Raw genomic sequence first — 19,811 nt, 5'->3', positions numbered from 1 at the left:
AATTGTCAATAACCACCATCACAGCATTTGTGTGATTAAAAAAATGTGAGTGTATACATATGTTTTTGTTATAATAAAAAATGGATCAGTTTTATCGAGAAAATGCAAAATTAGAAAAAATTAGTAAAAAATACCTCAAAAATACCCCCAATGTTAGTGCAGTAGTAGACAAAATCAGACGAAAATACCCCGAATATTAGTATTAGTCTGCAACATTCAAAATTCAAGAGAACGTGTTGTGAAATATATACACTTAACATGAGAACCTTCATCGATTTCTATTGTTGATTTTTCGAGCATGTTTTCTACGAACACATTCTGTAAATAGATTTATGATACAGAGTGTATTTTGAACGAGGAAATCAGGATATAGATATTCAAGGAAAATGTTTTATGCATGAGGTCAAACTTCAAACTAATTTATTTTCATTATGTTTGTGTCCGGTCTCATGGAAGTAAAATGGCAAATCTGTATATAACAGGTGAGTATGTATCCAATAATAATTCTTCTGTATCTTCATGCATGACCATTTGTGCCTACTTGAACAAATGTTGTTTACCACATAATGAGACCGAAAAACCCAATTAATTTATGATAATTAAGATGAATTTTAAAGCATAAACCATAAAATATGTTCATGTGATACCGTGCATCTATGTAGTCAACGTTATTTATTGGATAGTATCTGTTTTAGGTGACATATTCTATGTTTTATGTCACATTTTCATTTACAATGAGTTTATATAATAAAGCTTCGCATAAATGTTATCATTAATTTCATATATTTCATGTACATGATAGGTTCCTAAATAGGGAACATTGGCCTAAACCTAAGAAGGAAGTGTAACTGTGTAACTACGGAGGAAAATCACTCTTCACGACCATTCTTCCTGTAGTAGAGTTACCGTAATAGATTAAAACAAGCTAATTCAGAGAATTCGTGTCCCCCGCTTAGGGAAAAAGTCGGATCCCCCTGACTGAATTTGTAGAATTATTAAAAGTATACATGTATACTGAAGCAAATAAAATACATGTATGTCAATATGCATATAAAGATTTGATTGCTTATTCTTTATTATGTGTATAGAAGATTCTTTTTATATGGAATATTTATCACACTGTAATGATGATTTTATAACCTCATAATTTTTTCATTTCACGTGCTGAATACTATCATTTAGTAAAAGAAAAAGAAAAGTATTAAGAAAAAAAAAAAGGATCGACCGAGACTCGATCCCGGGACCTCTCATTTGTGAAGCGAGAGACATACCACTAGACCACGTATTCTCTTTACAGGTAGTGAAGTATATGCAGAAGTGAAGTCACATACATGTATATATTCATGTTCGGTATTCTCAAAATTTTACACAATCCATGGTGTTTGATTTATAAAGCCTTTATTAAACAGTTCTAATAGGTGTAATAAGAACATAAAGTCCGCCGAGAACCTGTTTTATACGCAATAACTCTACTCATGCCCCTGTGCTAAAAATTGCGACATGTAATACTATAAATACTAATAAAACAAACAGAGCGGGGCACTTTGAGAGGGGTGAGAGAGGTCCTAGGGAGTTTTGGTATAAAATTACATTACATAAGCTCAAAATCTTCTTGAAATATCGCCCGGAAATGATAGTGTTACACACAGACAGAATGTGTAAATTTACGACCTTGAACTTTGACCATTTGACTTCAAAATCAATAGGGGTCTTCTTTAGTCTATAGGGAGTTGCTATGCTAAATTTCATTGTAAAGGCTCAAAGGGTTCTCGAGATATCGTGTGGAAACGAAAGCGTTACAGACCGACAGAAAGACGGACGGACGGACAAACCCAAATTAATATCCCCCACTTTTCAAGCGGGGGACAATAATGTGTTGGTTATTTCAGCGATACAAATTTGCACGTAGAAGCTTGATTTCTACATTTAAATAGCCAACATAATTCAACTTCATTGAGATATGTACAGAAAAACGTTTTTTCCTCCGTTTTATTTGGAAGGACTGTTTCGGGAATAAAAGTTTAGAAGCATTCCCTTAATGTACAGAATAGCATTCCTTAATTATGTTTTGAGTGATTTTTAATCACATCATAAATATAATATTGATTTATGTTCCTTAACATATCTATTATATTAGATATTATATCACCTTGAACATTGTACGGAATCCGCCTTTCTGTTTAAATATACCTAGTGAAAAGACCCTTTTAAGTCATTATTTTCACCTCACCAAGAAACAATATTATCTTTTAACATAAAAGTAGAGGATATCCGCAGTTAAGAAATGTTATTTTTCAAGCCAACTGTTGGTTATATTGTATATTGCAAACATATTGAAATTGATGTATATTAACAAAAACTCTACTTTTTTAGGTGTTCTGATATATTATATAATCTCATGTTTTGTTTGCACTGGACAAGAAACTGGGTAAATATAATCTTTTTATACAATGTTTTGATACTCTAAAAACAAAACAAATATTATATACAAAATCTTAATTCAAAGTATATTTGTGTAGATAAAATGTACACTAAAAATTGCATATAAATGGGTCAGCTAGATAATTTCGTAAGTTCTATTTTCTATACAATGACCTTGTCAGCAAATACAATTTATCATTAAGTCAAATGCCGACTGACGTTTTTCATATTTATTGTTAGTCCATTATTTATACATTGAATTGACGACAGATTTTTCTGTTAATTCCCGATCATGCATGACAAGGAGAACACCGTGGATGTGCCTGTCAGCATGGGAAGCTCACTCCTCCATGGCATCTGGTCCCACTTCTGATGTTTCTGAGGTCCGTGTTTGCTCCCCTCCTGATTTGTATTGATTTATGGACTTTGAAATTGAATACTATACAATTATGGACACTTTTGGTTGTTAATATGGTTTGTTATTCACCAGAAAAATATTCATATCGACCGAGGCGAAGCCAATATGGATATTTATATATATTAAGAGTCCATAATTGTTTTATTATATAGTTTGAATGTGAAAAAATGAGACATCGAAGGCTTTATGACGACACCATTTTCATAAACGAACTTCCGTCGTTGAAAAAAAATATATTACAGTTTGTAACCTCCGTGTTTTCCTTTCCGAGTTTCGCTGTGTAAGATGTCCAAATGTTTAAACATAATCCTGCAATAGGTTTGTAGAATATTTTTCCTGCTCAGATATGTACCCAGCTGCGGCCGTTGCAGTCATTGTTTACAACATTGTTTGAGTTGTTGATTGTGACATCACAATAACCCGCCGGTGTATATGACCTCAAATCCAGCCAATATGTAGTGTTATAACTGTTTGCGCTTGTATAGAATATATAGGGAATATAAATGGACTACATAATGTTCGTTTTCTACACATCCTTCTTACATAAAAAATGATCCAAATGATTTCATTCTAGATGATCTTCCAATTCAATGTGAAACAGAGTTATACCTTTTTTTAACATTTTTTCTAAAAAAGATATATTTAAACCGTTTTGCATTATTTTTTAGGTTACACGTGAGAAAATAGAAAACATATTTACGTTATTAGCAGATCCATTTCTGTATTCATATGAAGCAGAATTTGTCTAAAATCTTAATCATGAAAAGAAGAAAAACACTTGTTGTGGCGTTCAACTCGACATTTAGATATATCGCGGACGTTTTGTCAATTAACAATTAACAATGTTTATTTCCATTATTATGTTAATACGATACAATGTATATCCCGATGAGCTTGAAATGAGTCTGACACATATGTTTCATATTTTGAGATGATTTAATTGGAAAAAAAAAACATTAATGGTAATCTAACAATCGACCTGTATGATAAAAGTGATGATTTCAACCTTTCTATCGTAAGCCTCTCATACTTATGCAACAAAATACTTACATCACCTTCATACAAAGTGTATACATCTCAGCAAATTCGATACTCTAGGGCAAGCCCTACGTAAGTGCAATTTCTAAAACGAGTAATTTATCGACAAACAGGTTGATGAAACAAGAATTTCGGCTAGCTCGTTTTAAGTCATCATTTCGTAAGTTCTATAGTCGATACAATGACCTTGTCAGCAAATGCAATTTATCATTGAGTCAAATGCTAACTGGCTTTTTTCATATAAATTTAAGTCCATTTTTATACACTAAATATCAATGAATTTTCCTGCTAGTTCCCGATCATGAAAAAGAGCAGATGACGGGTCTGAACGGTCGGCAGGGGATGTACAGTCCTCTATGGTACCTGATCCCGCCTCTGATGTTTCAGGTGCCCATGTTTGCTCTGCTACTATTTTGTATTGTTTTATGGATCTTGAGATAGAATACTGTTTGATATCTCGTTATATTTCATTTACAAAATATACAAACAAGATAAAGGATTAATGATAATTGATTGCAATTTACGAATTTATGAAAGATTCCAGTTGCAAATCGATAATATTCATTTATTTAACCAATTTTACAAATATCTTGAAACATGAATAAAGAACATGTGGGTATGGGGACTAAGTTCCAACAGTGCGCGAAACGTAAAGTTGAAAAATAAATCTCAATTATTTCCAACTTTTCTTTGATATTTCAACTAACATTCAAGTATACTTAAAGAAAAAACAACAGAGAGAGTGCCTCAAAGATCGGGTAGTCCGTGCATCTAGTGAAGTCACAAGATCACAGTACAATATATGTAGTCAGGTACCAACAACAGAAAACTGCATAGTTATGGTGCTGCTCAGTAATATTCTTTTGCTGATAAAATGCATGTTTTTAAAACTATGAATAAACTATTATTCAGGTTTTCTTTTTACTGTTTTAAAAATTAATAAAATATTTTTTTTAACAAAACCAGGTTGGCTTAGCAAACCCCTCTAGTTTTGACAAATTCTCCAGTTTATGTAATTTTTTCTTCAGTTTGAAATTTCATTAATTGTACACGTGCTTTTATATTCCAAATCATATAATTATCAGTATATACTCGAGTAAATTGAAAAGCACTAGTCAGGGATTCTGAAAAAAATTAAATTTTTAATTTGTTTTAGTGTTTAAAAATTTTGCACATTAGTTGTATCTTGGAAGTCAGCTTGACATATAGGACTAAATTAATTGTAGGTGCATTTAAAGTAAAGACAACTTGAAGTCAACTGCTTGCATTCCTAAAATTGTCAGATTTAACAATTTTTTAAAGCAAAGTCTAAAGTCTTGTGTTAAAGTTAAATTAAATTGAAAACATTTTATTAAAAAATTGTGATGATCGGTCTTTAAAAAAACTACAAAAAGTACCCCCAAAATGCTGGAAAATGCACCATTTAGAACCATCTAAAACAAAATTTTCTCGGGGGAGGCCCCCCGAACCCCCACCTATGGGAGGGGGACACCCCATCCCATGCCCTCCCCCTTCGGCCCTTTGGGCCTCAAAACCCCCCTACATGAACTTCTGGATCCGCCACTGGTGACTGCAATCATTCTTTTTATTTGCTCGTGTGGGACATTTAATTTTCGTCGCTATTCTGGCAGAGGTAAAAAAATTATCATGTCTTTTGACTTTTCAAATACTAGTACGTATAAACGGATAAAACAATTCTACGCATTCTGTATTTTCACACACCCTGATCACTGAATCTAACGGAATAATTTTATGGTAATTGACCTTTGAAAAAGTACAGTCTTGCCTTCCTACTACCACAGCTTTGCATTTATTCATGCGAAGAAATGTGAGAATAGCAAAAGTAATGTAAAAAACTTACTAAGATAGGTTAGCGAATATGACTTACTTGAGCAATAACTAATATATATACTTTGCTACCTTTAAAGAGAATTTTGCTTTAATCTACTCTAAAAGTATCTTTAATACATTAGCGAAACGGTATGGTACATGTAGTAACTTCCTAATTAGGGGGACTTGGACCGTGAAAACTGCGTGGAACCTAAGATGTAAACATAGAATGCACCTGTTCCTTAGCTAAAAGTCCAAAATAAGAAGTTAGTGTCTTATAAAGTAGACAAAACTATGATACCACGTCAAAATAGGCATTGACATAAGACTTCTCAAATTAAATAAATGTTCATTAACAATAAGTGCCGAATGCAGGATTAATTGGATTGATTCGTGACTGATTGAAAATTGTTGTTTCACGCCGAGTCTGTAATATTTCAGCCAAATTCAGAACTTAAATTTGAGGTCCTCAACCCGTACATGTCTTCCTATGATATCAATATATGAATGAAGCATTCTCGAATATTTCGTAAAACAACATTCAATCAATCAATTTAATTTTAAATTTTGCGACTATTACTTTTTCAGAACATTCTGTTTCGAAGAGGTTATTTCATTTATTCAAAAGCGTGGCACTTACAATATCCCTAGAGAAAAATTGGAACAATACTTAAAAGGTATGAGTTTATCAATATTCCATCAAGAATATAAAGCTGATTTTAATATCTTTAGAAACCCTGAATTAGTGTTTTTAAACCATGTTAAAAGAGAAGAAATACTGCACAATCATTATGTTTCTGCTTTTAAGATATAATCCGCATTTCATTTTTACATCCCGCGCGTTACTCGAGGATTTTGGTGTAGAGAGTTTTAACCCTTTCCGGTAGTCTGTAGGTCTGTACATTTAACTGTTTGTTTGTCCACAAAACTTTAACCTTGCCCATAATCTGATAAGTTAGGGCTATATGGCTTTCATATTTCACAAGTGCAGTTTTGTTGTAAGTCGTCCCCTTTGGTTTGGACATTGACTTTGAACTTTTAGTAACTTTTGTAAAACATTTTCCAAGCTTTACCCCTTGCCATAATTTTCGAAGACTTTGTGTTATATCTTTCATTCTCCACATATGTATTTTTTATGACAAGACCTTTACATTGAAATTAATATTTTTCTACAATTTGCCGATCACCTTAGAATTTGAACTAAATTTTTGAAGTTACCCGAATGGCGAAATGGTAGAGCGTGTGATCTAGAGTCGCAGGCAGAGTAAGGAATTGATCTTTGTCGTGGGTTTTTATCCAACTGTGGGATGTGAAGACTGGTTTTTCGGATGAGACCGTATAAATCGAGGTTTCATGTCGCAGTAGGCTTTGGAACGAAAGATTCTTTGCGCAATTGTCATGGGTGCCGAGTATAGGTCAAAATTTAATAAAACTATTTTCTTTGGGTAACACCATGTTTGATCTTTAAACCTTTACCTCGGAGTGTAATCAAGGACAAAGGTATTAGTCTTGTCCTCATTTAAGTGTCAGTTGAAAATGTGCATTCTTATCTTTGCATTCTAAACAGGTGACAAAATATTCACAATACTGTAAAAGCACATATTTCGTGGGGTATTGAGTTTCGTTTATTTCGTTGTTAACAATTATCAACAAAATCAAATCCCAATTGAAATTTTATGTGACTATGAATAGGATTACTTTCAAAACAACGTAATTAAATGCCCACGAAATTATTTTTGATGACAAATCAACGGAATTTTAGGCCACAAAAATATGTGCTTCTACAGTAAATTAAACTTTTATTTTGAATGGATACCTGTATTCTTATGAATTTAAGTCTATTTTTATACATTGCCTCCATTTAATAAACTGATAAAAGTGGAGCTACTAACATACTTGTACGTACAAGGAAATTCTTTACGGTGAATTATATCGAAATATCGGAGTGAAAGCCTAGGAAATCTTGTATTTTAAGGAGGGGGGGGGGGGGGGGCTTTGTCCATATGTCTTTGTGTGAAATTTTCAAAACTTTGACATTTCTTTCCTGACCACTTGCTCTTAATATTTAGATATTAAAAACAATTCCTTTATGTGCTTATTTTTACACAGGAGCATGTGCTAAAACAGTGTGAAATACTAAAAATAGATTATTATTGTTCTACCCCAAATATGCGCTAAAAAGAACCAAAACTGTCAAATCACATTCAAAATCAACAAGTATTTAATTTATATGACTTGTATCTTTAAAATGAAGACAAATTCATTGTAATTCATCTCGTGTAAAAAATTATAATGGAGCACATTGTAAGTATCACCCCGTTTTTTCTTGTCGTATTTTTTACAATTCCGACATGCATAACAGGTAATATCTTAAAAAGTCTTTGTGTGAAAATGTTGTAATTCATATATTTTGAAAGAAATGATTCATCTCTTTATTTTAACAAAGAAAGAAGTACACATTTATGACAAAATAAGAAATATGACGTTTTCTTTTATTGTCGTACTCTTGTGTCATCAATATTGACCTTTCTGCACTGAAAGGGTAAGTAAGCACTGACAAACATCTGAATGTAAAACTATTTTTTCCGGAAAACGAGCATTTTGTTTGGATTAGAAAGAATTAAAACAGATAAGTCCTTTTCTTCTTCATTCCAATCATTTTGTTTCTGCCCCCCCCCCCAACCATTTCCCGTCAACAACCAACACCTATTAGGACCTATGAAAGACTTGAAACAATAAAATCTACATGTAAGCAATTATAGGTACAAGTATATTTAAACATATAAATAAACATATTTCCCTGATTTAAACCGCTTTCTTTGCTGAATTTTATCTTATCTTTTTGCACTTTTGCACTTATATATCATCGAATCCGCCGAAACATGGCTGAAAAAATGCCGACTCGGCTTTAAACAATATTCAATATATCATCGAGGTATTTATTCACAACTGTAATTGCTATGAACTATCAACCAAAGGAAGAGAATTCTAATATTAACAAACTACATAAATCAAATAAAACTTATTAATAATGAATAAATTTTCTTTTCTTTTCGTAAATTATGTACGTTATTGATTATTTTAAAACAATGTTATGCTTATATCACAGTTGCAGAAGTCAACAGGTAAAAACAAACGTTGTTATTGTGACGTCACATAACGCTGCTTTGTAGTAGAACGACACAGGTCCCCCCCAAAATATTTTATATATCTTCCTCCGTTTTTATACAAGTACCAATCACTAGTATTTACTTTGCAGAAAAATATGTTTTCGAGAGATGCCATGATAAACGTCAGTGTAGGAGAACAAATGGGGCTACGTTATGTGCTAATTTCAATGACAGAAAGGTGTGTCAGTGTTCCCAAGGCTATATGCATTTTGACCAAAGATGTATACTTAGTAAGAGTTTCATTTATCTTCACAAGTTTCGAAGTTAAAAATATTGCAACAACTATTCTTGAAAGAAGGAATGTTAAAACAGTAACCTTATATTTTTAGCAAACATAACTTATGATCACTCTTTAGGAAATGTTTCTCTCGATGCAACTTGTGAGTTGACAGACCAGTGCATAATGAAAACTAAAGGCAGTGCTTGCCTCAAAGAAGACGAGAATAGAAAAACATGTCAGTGTGATGTTGGATTTCAAAGATATGGGAATGAATGCAGAATATTCACAGGTATAACTGTCAAACTGGTATGTGAATGGTAAGTATTCATATGAAAACAACATTTTGAAAGCGTTTACGTGTTTAGTTTACGCATTCCTTAGCTATTATTTAAAAAAAAACGGTTATTGAAATGATAAAAAAGTATATATTATTCAAATATTACTTTGTAATAGAATTTATCGTATAAACAGGTATAATTTACCTTTTGAACAGTTATAGTAGAGAGACGCTGTTTTAATGCTAAATAACGATGTTGTAGAAAAAGTTAAAGCTAAACAAGCTGAAAATTACCACAAGCATGTAAAATATCTTAAGAATTACAATGTAGAAATTTTGTTGATAATGCACTATCATTGAGACTTATTGGACTTTTCTATAAAAGTGGAAGCGACATACGAAAACGTCTGCCACATTTAACCCATGCAAGAAGATCAAATTAACCTAAGAACTATTTTTAAACATACAATACCGATAATTAACAACAATAGACCCATTGAAGAACCCTTTTAACACCGAACATTTTCGTTATATTCTTCTACATATAAAAAGATCAGTAACATACATATTTAAATTTATATTTCACAAATGGAAATTTTCTTTCTTTTGTTTATTAGGGATACATAATTTAAAAATTCCATAAATATTCCAGTTGTATGAATAAAGCGATCAATATTCAAACCGAAAAGGCGGCGAAACATTATGTTTTTGAAGTTGATCAAACACGAACCTCTTTAGGCATCAAATATAAGATCAGATGCCATAAAAGGTAATAATCTTCTGTCTGATTTGTCTGACCAGTGTGTTCTTTGTCATGACATTTATTTGTAAGACGCCAAAGTGCGATGGTGACCCAAAGTCCGATGGTCTCGACAAACCCCGATGGTCTGCGCCAGATTCCGATGGCTTGTTCTATTTACGGACGCAAAAGTCCGATGGCTCGTTCCTAAGAGAAAAATGCGCTAAAGTGCGATGGTCTGATACGCCGTGGTCCGATGGTGTGGAAAACAATCAATCATCATGACGTCCTGCATTCAATCAAGCATTGAATTCATATTTGTCGGCACGGCCAAATGTGTTATAGGACCAAAGACATCCCAAAATATGAATCCAATGCTTATATTTACATTCTCTTATTTCCCTTTAGCATAACTGTTTATTTCGTTCACGTTTATAATGTGAATTTAGCGCCCTTCGGTATTGGTGTGCTTAATAAACGTAATAACCGTTCCTGACGTTAAATGCCGTTTGTGACAATGGAAAGTTAAATAACGCAAATAAATATAGCGTGAAAAAAATGGCATATTAATTTTTAATTTGTTGTATTTTATATTAATTTTGAAATGTTTTTTTTTAAAATGAAATTTAGTCAAAACAATATACATTTTGATGTTCCTAAATATTGAAAATGCATGTAGTTCTTACTGTGTATTCTACTGCGCGGTGACAAGGTTTCGCGTGTGTTTTAGAAATTTCAACGTCGTGGATTTTTAATGGATTTCATAAAGAAAATTACACTGAATGTAAATATATTCCAATATTTATATTTGCTGTGTTTCTTTACTGTCAACTGTGAAATTGATTTGATTACCATTTTCGTGTAAACTCATGCGTAAAAATATACACAGAGAAACGTGCGTTAATGTGACGTCACAATAAGGCTACAGCGACGTTAGTAAAAGTATAACGATATAGGGCGGCGAGAAAAAATCAAACATTGGGTATATTTTCGGTGCTTCCATACATGTAAAATGTGAAGCTAGCGCGCATCATGAAATATGCCTACGGGACATGTGTGATTCATACACCAATAACTCACAAAAATTTTGAAAACATTCCTTAAATATTTACATTTGCTGATGTCTTTCCTTCTATAACAACGATAATGAAATTCAATTTTCTATGACATGCAGTTGCTCACATGATCAGATATTTTGCATATGGAAAGCAAACCTTTAATGTTTAAGAGGCCAGATTTTACCCTGCTTCTGATCTGTATTGTGTTCGGGAGTTTTGAACTCGAATACTGTTTGTTATCTATATGTACTTATATTTCACCCAACACCAACTTAAAGCTATATAATAAAATGAATTTTATGAAGGGGACCTTCGATCAGTGTTATGTTTTGACCAATTATATATAATACTTTTTCTAAGGTTCACCCATATTAAAAGTAACAAAATGGCAATTTTGTTAATGCGGATGTAAGTAATCATTACAAAAATGAAAAAAAAAAAAAATTCAACCCGCTGTCATTCATTGCCACGATCTTCAGTCCCGCATTAAAATGGAAGAAAGAATTGATATTCACTTCACTACAAAATCCCGCAATACTGATTATTTTACACAATGCCTGGAATATTTTATCCAATTTCATTATTTTTCTTTTAAGACATTCCTTCTCTTCAATATCAAAAAATAAACATTACAATGGTATCGTCATTTTTTCCGAAGATCCTTTTTTGTTAAAAAAATATCAATGAACCTTAATATTTAAAGATGCAAATGATGAAGTTTATTGCCTGAGTATTTTTGTTGCTGAGTATCTCATATCGTTAATACGTCTCTATTTCAGAGATTATTATTTCAACCGTTGCACCCGTAGGCTCCATTGGATTTCAAAGTTCTTCAAAAAGCTATCCAAGTAAGATTTCTTTGTTCTTTTTAACCCACGAAAAAGATGACATTAAAGGAACACGCATTTAAATTATTTGAGGATAAAAAAACCTTTTGAATTTTTTAAAAATATCTTTTAAAAAGTGTAATAAGTATTTAATCACAGCGTAATTTAAACTGACTTTCTTGACTGATTTCTCAAATTATAAATCAAGTAGATAACTTTACTTCCGATTGTATCCATAGGCCACTGGGGCTGACATGAATATATCCTATCAAAGGTTAAATGATTGGTATAAATGTCTCTCACTCAGAGTAAAGTCTTTTATTATTAAAAAAAATCTGTAGTTCTGTCTTGAAATGTGAGCAAAAGATGTTTTAACCGTTAAAATTTCTACTAATAATTTTTAATAAAGTCAAGAAAAATATCGATGAAAAAATGGAAATCTTTATTTGAAAGTTTAAGAAGTACGTTTGACACTGATCTTGCTAAAACTAATATACATATAGTTTTAGAGATAGGAATTTTGCTCTTGTTTATTACCAACCCCTGAAAATTGACCACATACGAGTTCTATTACATGAATGATTTTTTAAACATCAAATTAAACAACTGATAGAAATGCTGAATTTTGAAATGTCCCAAATACATATTTAAATACATTTATATTTTATTTCAAGCGAGCCTCAACTTGATACATATTTCGTCTTTTCCGAGAAAGAGCACAGTTATTATTTTACACAATAAACACTTCCTTTTTGCATTATGTCGTTAGGCAGCTTTGTCATTTTTCGGTGCCACCTTTCGACAAAACTAAGACGAGTATGGAAATATGAAAAGTACTTAGAAAAATATTAAGCTTTAAAAAGTCAGTTTGAAAAATGCAGGTACATAATAATTAATGTTATTTGTGAATATGTATGCTAGAATCAAACAATGAAACATTAGAGATAACAAACAGTATTCAAAATCAAAAGTCCATCAAATAATAGAAAATAGGAGCAGAGCAAACACGGACCTCCAAAACATCAGAGGTGGGATCAGATGCCATGGAGAAGTGAGCATCCCCTTTAGACCGCTCACATTAGTCCTGTGCTCCTTGTCAAAATCGGAAAATAACGGAAAATCCGTTATCAATTCAGTGTATAAATAAATAACTAACAATTAGTATGAAAAACGTCAGTCAATCAACAAATGCTACATTATACGATTTATAGATAAAGCCCCCTTCAAAACATCGACGTTTAAAACTTGAGATACTGACTTCGAAGAACATTAACAATTATAATAAGATATTCAATACATATTTGGATCATGTATCGTACTGAAGTTTAGAAATGTTAAGTTTTGTTGCGAGAAGAATGCGACCTATATTATACCCCCCGCTTGAAAAGTGGGAGGGTATACTGTAATCGGTATGTCCGTCCGTCCGTCTTTCTGTCCGTCCGTCTGTTATGCTTTAGGGTACCCATCTCTTATCCGCAACTCCTCTTATACCACTGAGTGAAATTTAATGAAACTTTTACAGAATCTTCATTACATATTGCCATTGTGCACCTATAATTTTACTTTTTTGATCCGACACATATTTTGGGTTTCCCGGCCACAGCAAAACATGGACTTTCTCATCAGTTATAACCATATTGGAGGTGGGGGTATCATTTACTGAGCTCATCGCTCATAGTACCTCTAGTTTGTGTGAAAAATCATGTGAGCTACAAATACTTTTGATTCAGGTAATGATGTATTACATAAAGTTCTTTATTGAAATTTGAATAGTTTCTTTTTATAATGATTAAATGAAATCGATATTTTATTTGCAAAAAAAGATGTCACATCAATAATTGAAGGACATCAAGATCATCCATGCAACAGACCCAGAACCTTTATAGGTAATATTTTCACTTTTTGTTAAAATCTAAATGCATGTCAAACAATATACGAGGGTGAATCCAAAAGTTTGTGGATTTGGTTTTAAAAAATACCTTTTACTTTTGAGAATGTCAATTTAAGCGCTATTAGCTTTCAACTTCAAAACTGTTGTCATAGCTTAGGAAAATTGGGGTTATGTGGTAATGTTTGAAAAAATGAATTTAGAAGAGGTTGGACCCTCTGTCCCACCAGATAGGATCTTCGAATGTGTACATTGATAATCCAAAGCTCATTTTGATGAATACTTTACATTTATACACGAGGGCTAAGAAAAACTAAAATATTATAAAATCAACCAAATAATGGTATCATTTTTATATTTGCGTTTAAATGGTGATTATGTCCATGTGTCGGTAAATTATTATATTAACGATCCATTATATCAAATTATGTTTATAAATCGAGAAATAATGTTCAAATGTTTGCCATTTGTTCGAATACCACCTCGTTATATCCTGCAATTTTCTTAATAGGATATATCAACTTAATATATATATCATGAGCATATATATATATATATATATATATATATATATATATATATATATATATATATATATATATATATATATATATATATATATATATATATATATATATTAGGGATGTCAACGAGTACCCGGTTAACCGGGTACTCGATCGAACGTCCAAGTATCGAATACTAGAATCGGTACTCGGTTACTCGGATGTATATTTTTGAATATTTCTATGTTTATTTATCAATGCATTAAACAATCTGTTTTAAAACGTAAAATGTTCATAGCACTTGTACATACAGTAATTAGGGTTTCCTACGCCTCTAATTGACCGTTATCGGCTGTGGCAGTGTTTATACAGTAATTATCGTGACCAAACACCTGCTACCTCGCTTTTCTCACCTTTGGCTGTCTTCTACCCTATTTTTGGTTTGCTTTAATTATTTGTTTTCCCTGAACATCGTTTAAGGTCTATTATGTTTGAATAAATTAGATAATTTTGTCAATTCTCCGAGAAGCCGCAAAATCTCGGGAAAAGAGAGAAATGATATTACACGTGCCATTGTTGATATGGTTGTGTTTGATTACACGTCAAAACAAATGGCTGAAGGCAAAGGCTTTTAAAAAAATGATATCCATCGTTGCACCAAACTTCAAAATACCGTCCCGTAATACTATATAAAATCTAGGATCGAAAAAGTGTAGGAAAATCGTAAATCCGCCCTGTTAGGAGAACTTGGTCAAGTTCAAGTTGATACTGTACGTAGCTCTGACGACTGAAACTTGTACGTCAAAAGCAACAAAGAGTTACTTTACATGTACAATTACGGAGCAGATTAATGTTTTTAAAACAAAAACACTGCGAACTACTTACGATTTTATTTCTTGTGTTTAACTTTTTCTGATAAATAAATTGAACTTAAAAAAATGTTATATTAAATTTCGTTGGGCACGAAGTGCTCATCATTGTTTCAATAGAAATACATTTACGGGTAAACCTCCTTTAAGAGCACGTGGTTTTATTTCTATAAGAGTTTAGAATGTTTTAGTCATTAATTTACTTGTTCATATTTAGTTACCCTTTTACCGAGTACCCGGGTACTCGATCGGAAGAACGTCCGAGTAACCGAATATTAAAATTGACCGATTTGACATCCCTAATATATATATATATATATATATATATATATATATATATATATATATATATATATATATATATATATATATATATATATATATATATATATATATATATACGCGAAAGCAAGTTTTTTGACTTGCCTAGATAGCCGAGCGGTCTAGCGCGCTGTTCCTGCACTGCTAGGAGACAGATTCCGAAGGTCGAGAGTTCAACCCCGGGCTGGGGCGGAAGTGGGTATCCATGTAAAAGTGAATTTCTTTGTGCTTTCTATATATATATATATATATATATATATATATATATATATCAAAGAATATATAGAGTATAGTAAATGTATAGATTTTTAATTGTTCTATTTATGCTCAAATGTATATGTTGTTAATTGTTGTTATTTGTCGTGCTTAAGATTCTCATGGAGATTATCAATATTATTGCAATACCACGTATATCTCACAGTTTTTAGCTCACCTGAGCCGAAGGCTCAAGTGAGCTTTTCTGATCACATTTTGTCCGTCGTCCTTCCGTCTGTCCGTCCGTCCGTCTGTCCGTCTGTCTGTCCGTCTGTAAACTTTTCACATTTTCGACTTCTTCTCAAGAACCACTGGGCCAATTTTAACCAAACTTGGTACAAAGCATCCTTGGGTGAAGCGGAATTTAAATTGTTAAAATGAAGGGACATATCCCCTCGCAAGGGGAGATAATCAAGAAAAGGCAAAAATATGGTTGGGTCATTAAAAAATCTTCTTCTCAAGAACCACTGGGCCAGTAAAGCTGAATCTTATGTGGAAGCATCTTGGGGTAGTGTAGATTCTAAATTGTTCAGATCATGACCCCCGGGGGAAGGGCGGGGCCACAATGGGGAATCAAATTTTTATATAGAAATATATAGGAAAAAATCTTTGAAAATCTTCTTCTCAAGAACCACTGGGCCAGAAAAGCTGAAACTTATGTGGAAGCATCCTGGTATAGTGTAGATTCTAAATTGTTCACATCATGACCCCCGGGGGAAGGGCGAGGCCACAATGGGGAATCAAAGTTTTACATAGAAATATATAGGAAAAATCTTTGAAAATCTTCTTCTCAAGAACCACTGGGCCAGAAAAGCTGAAACTTATGTGGAAGCATCCTTGTATAATGTAGACTCTAAATTGTTCAAATAATGACCCCCGGGGGAAGGGCGGGGCCACAATGGGGAATCAAAGTTTTAGATAGAAATATATAGGCAAAATCTTTGAAAATCTTCTTCTCAAGAACCACTGGGCCAGAAAAGCTGAAACTTATGTGGAAGCATCCTGGTATAGTGTAGATTCTAAATTGTTCAAATCATGACCCCCGGGGGAAGGGCGGGGCCACAATGGGGAATCAAAGTTTTAGATAGAAATATATAGGCAAAATCTTTGAAAATCTTCTTCTCAAGAACCACTGGGCCAGAAAAGCTGAAACTTATGTGGAAGCATCCTGGTATAATGTAGATTCTAAATTGTTCAAATAATGACCCCGGGGAAAGGGCGGGGCCACAATGGGGAATCAAAGTTTTAGATAGAAATATATTGGAAAAATCTTTGAAAATCTTCTTCTTAAGAACCACTGGGCCAGAAAAAGTGAAACTTATGTGGAAGCATCCTGGTATAGTGTAGATTCTAAATTGTTCACATCATGACCCCCGGGGGAAGGGCGGGGCCATTATAGGGAATCAAAGTTTTAGATAGAAATATATAGGAAAAATCTTTGAAAATCTTCTTCTCAAGAACCACTGGGCCAAAAAAGCTGAAACATATGTGCCCATGGAAGGATCATGGGGTAGTGTAGATTTCAAAATGTCTAAATTATGATCAGTAGGGTAGGGTGGGGATGCATTAAGTATAACAAGGGGGAAATCTTGTAAAGAACAGAATGGTCAACGCTTCTCAGGTGAGCGATGTGGCCCATGGGCCTCTTGTTAAAACAGAACCATTATACAATCCACGAAAATTAAACAAAATACTGCATAGTAAGGTATTATATTGACAGCTTTACGTCGTGGTGTTTCTTTTATGGTCAAAATGTCTATCTGCACAAGAAATGAATTTTAGAAGTCGTAATATGGTTATTGCCTCTAATATCAAATGTTGTCACAATATTATAAAGTGAAGTAAACATTTCATCAGTTCAATTTATTTTCAGTTCGGAATAATTGAAAAATCAGAAATCAATTTATATGTTAAGTTCTCAGACTTTGTTTTTCATTATTACTACCAAAAAAATTATGGTTAGAAAATGCTTTTTTATTGCACTTCTCCAACGGGTTAGTGATTACGATTCACGCAAGATACGTTCTTTAAACTTTTCTTTTATTTTGTTTCAGATAACGAATGGTTTATAATTTCTGTGGCATCTGCTGGGTTCGGTCTCGGTATTATTTGCAGCAGCATCGTATTCCTTGTCATTTGGAAATGTAGAAACCGAAAAAAGATGTATATATTTATAAGATATTTGAAAAAAAAGCTTTCAGAATATTAGAATAATGGACAAAAATTACTTATCTCAGATTTGTTAAATATACAATGTTTTTAAAGAAAAACGATAACAATTATTTATTTCTTGGGGTCATATATAAGTTATATGCATGTACAAAGTATTTTTTTTCGTTCCTTTTGTTTATAGTTCATGTACTGAAAAGTACCCTGTATCAGATACCACAACAGAGATGTACAAAACCTCCCACGGCAACAATGATATGCATGGAGAAAATGAAGTGAATTTTAAGGTTTTACCTCATCATTACTTTACATGATAATCATCTCTCTATCAGATACCTTATTTTTCATATGATGTAACACATCATGTTTTGTTCTCCTTTTAGATTGTTTATTCAAACCAGAACTCAAATCCCTATAGTCATGCGAGAAAGGTTTCAACAGAAGATGATGTTTACAATCATTTAAGAGAAAGTCCAGAAGTATTCCTTAATCATGACATTTATGATGTTTCTCAGCCTTTGTCTGTTAATGTGAATTCTGGATCATCGACTGGTGACTACGAATTGGCAAAGAACACGTTTATGACTGCATTATAAAAAAATGTCTCCATATTGTCACCACAGTCCAAAAAAAGAAGGACATATTTCCTCACGATTGTTATTTTTTTTTTAAATACGAGGGGTGATAAAAAAAATTCGCTAACTATCTCTATATTTACAAAACCACGATTCAGATCAGAGTTAAATTTGGCACACGTATAGTCAAGCACATGTTTTTAAAAGCATATGAGAGGTAATGATTTTCTCCATGATTGTGACGACACAATGTGAAAATAACGTCAATATATAGGTGACTGGTAATTAATGAAAATTGGTTGTCACAGTCTTACTAGAGCAACAAATGGCTGTAAAGTTGAACGTATAACTTTGAAATTCCTTTGAAGTATCTTTTAATGATTTGTACAAGGCTTATGAAGACAATAGACTTTCTAGACATTCAGTCATTAATTGGATTGATTGTGATATTATTATTAAATCCCTAAAATATCGTTAAGTTTAATTTAGACTTTTAACATGTTAAAAAGATAAAAAGAAGGCCCCAACAACTATATCCATATTATTTAAACTGCATTCCTACATGTAAGACAGAAGGCTCGTGTTGTGATGGTCACCATGTTCTTTCTGGGAAAGGATATCCTTATCCATCCATCCTATTCCCGAGATTTGGTCATTTCTGACAAATGGACTGTTCTTGTCATAAAAATCAACTTGCATACTAAGAAATATAAAACTCGGAAAAATATTTTAGAGTCTGTGAACAGAATGCTTCAGACATGTCATGTGACCACCTGAGTCACGTGATTCGTGCAACGGCAGAACGGTGGCAGACGTGCATTATAATCAGAGTGTCCTACTTTAAAATAATAATGACCACTGAAACCTAATTTTTTGTTTTGTTTTATGGATGCTATTCAATTTGTTCTCTAACTTTTTAATCACCCCTCGTATTCCAATAAAACATACGCAATTTTGTTAAGTGAATGTAAAGGCATTTGTAAAACTCCACGATACGTTTTACTTGCGGTCTGAAAAAAAATTGACTTGGAATTAAGGTTCCATAAAAAAGAAAAATTTACAGGATTTTAAATATAGTAAAAAATGCTAACTGAAGACATATTGAAGACATATTACTTAACAGGAGGTCTCTGGGACACATACATGTAAATCACCTGAGCACATGAGCTAGAAAAAAAAATGCAAAAAGCGAAAATAAGTTCAATATTAAGGGGGGGGGTTGGGGGGGGGGGT

General features: G+C 32.7%; 2 long non-coding RNA genes across 4 annotated transcripts in view; both read left to right on the top strand.

Moving 5' to 3' along the window:
• LOC134274953 (uncharacterized) overlaps nucleotides 1-19,017 on the top strand; it is a 40,017-nt gene extending 21,000 nt beyond the window's left edge. For all 3 annotated transcript variants that reach the window (XR_009993740.1, XR_009993739.1, XR_009993738.1), the window contains 4 exons: nucleotides 11,951-12,019; nucleotides 17,889-17,997; nucleotides 18,188-18,290; nucleotides 18,387-19,017. This is a non-coding gene — a long non-coding RNA (uncharacterized LOC134274953). The remainder of the gene's footprint in view (nucleotides 1-11,950; nucleotides 12,020-17,888; nucleotides 17,998-18,187; nucleotides 18,291-18,386) is intronic.
• Nucleotides 365-6,369, top strand: LOC134274952 (uncharacterized). The gene is made up of 3 exons (XR_009993737.1): nucleotides 365-482; nucleotides 2,374-2,428; nucleotides 6,296-6,369. It is a non-coding gene; the product is annotated as an uncharacterized LOC134274952 (long non-coding RNA).
• Nucleotides 19,018-19,811: the final 794 nt, after the last annotated feature.

This window comes from Saccostrea cucullata, unplaced genomic scaffold, assembly GCF_032062105.1.
Source record: "Saccostrea cucullata isolate Sc308-1 unplaced genomic scaffold, CSIRO_AGI_Scuc_v1 ctg147, whole genome shotgun sequence".
Classification (NCBI taxonomy): Eukaryota; Metazoa; Mollusca; class Bivalvia; order Ostreida; family Ostreidae; genus Saccostrea; species Saccostrea cuccullata.
Note: the sequence above shows the minus strand (reverse complement) of the source record. Positions and strands in the feature narration are given on the sequence as shown.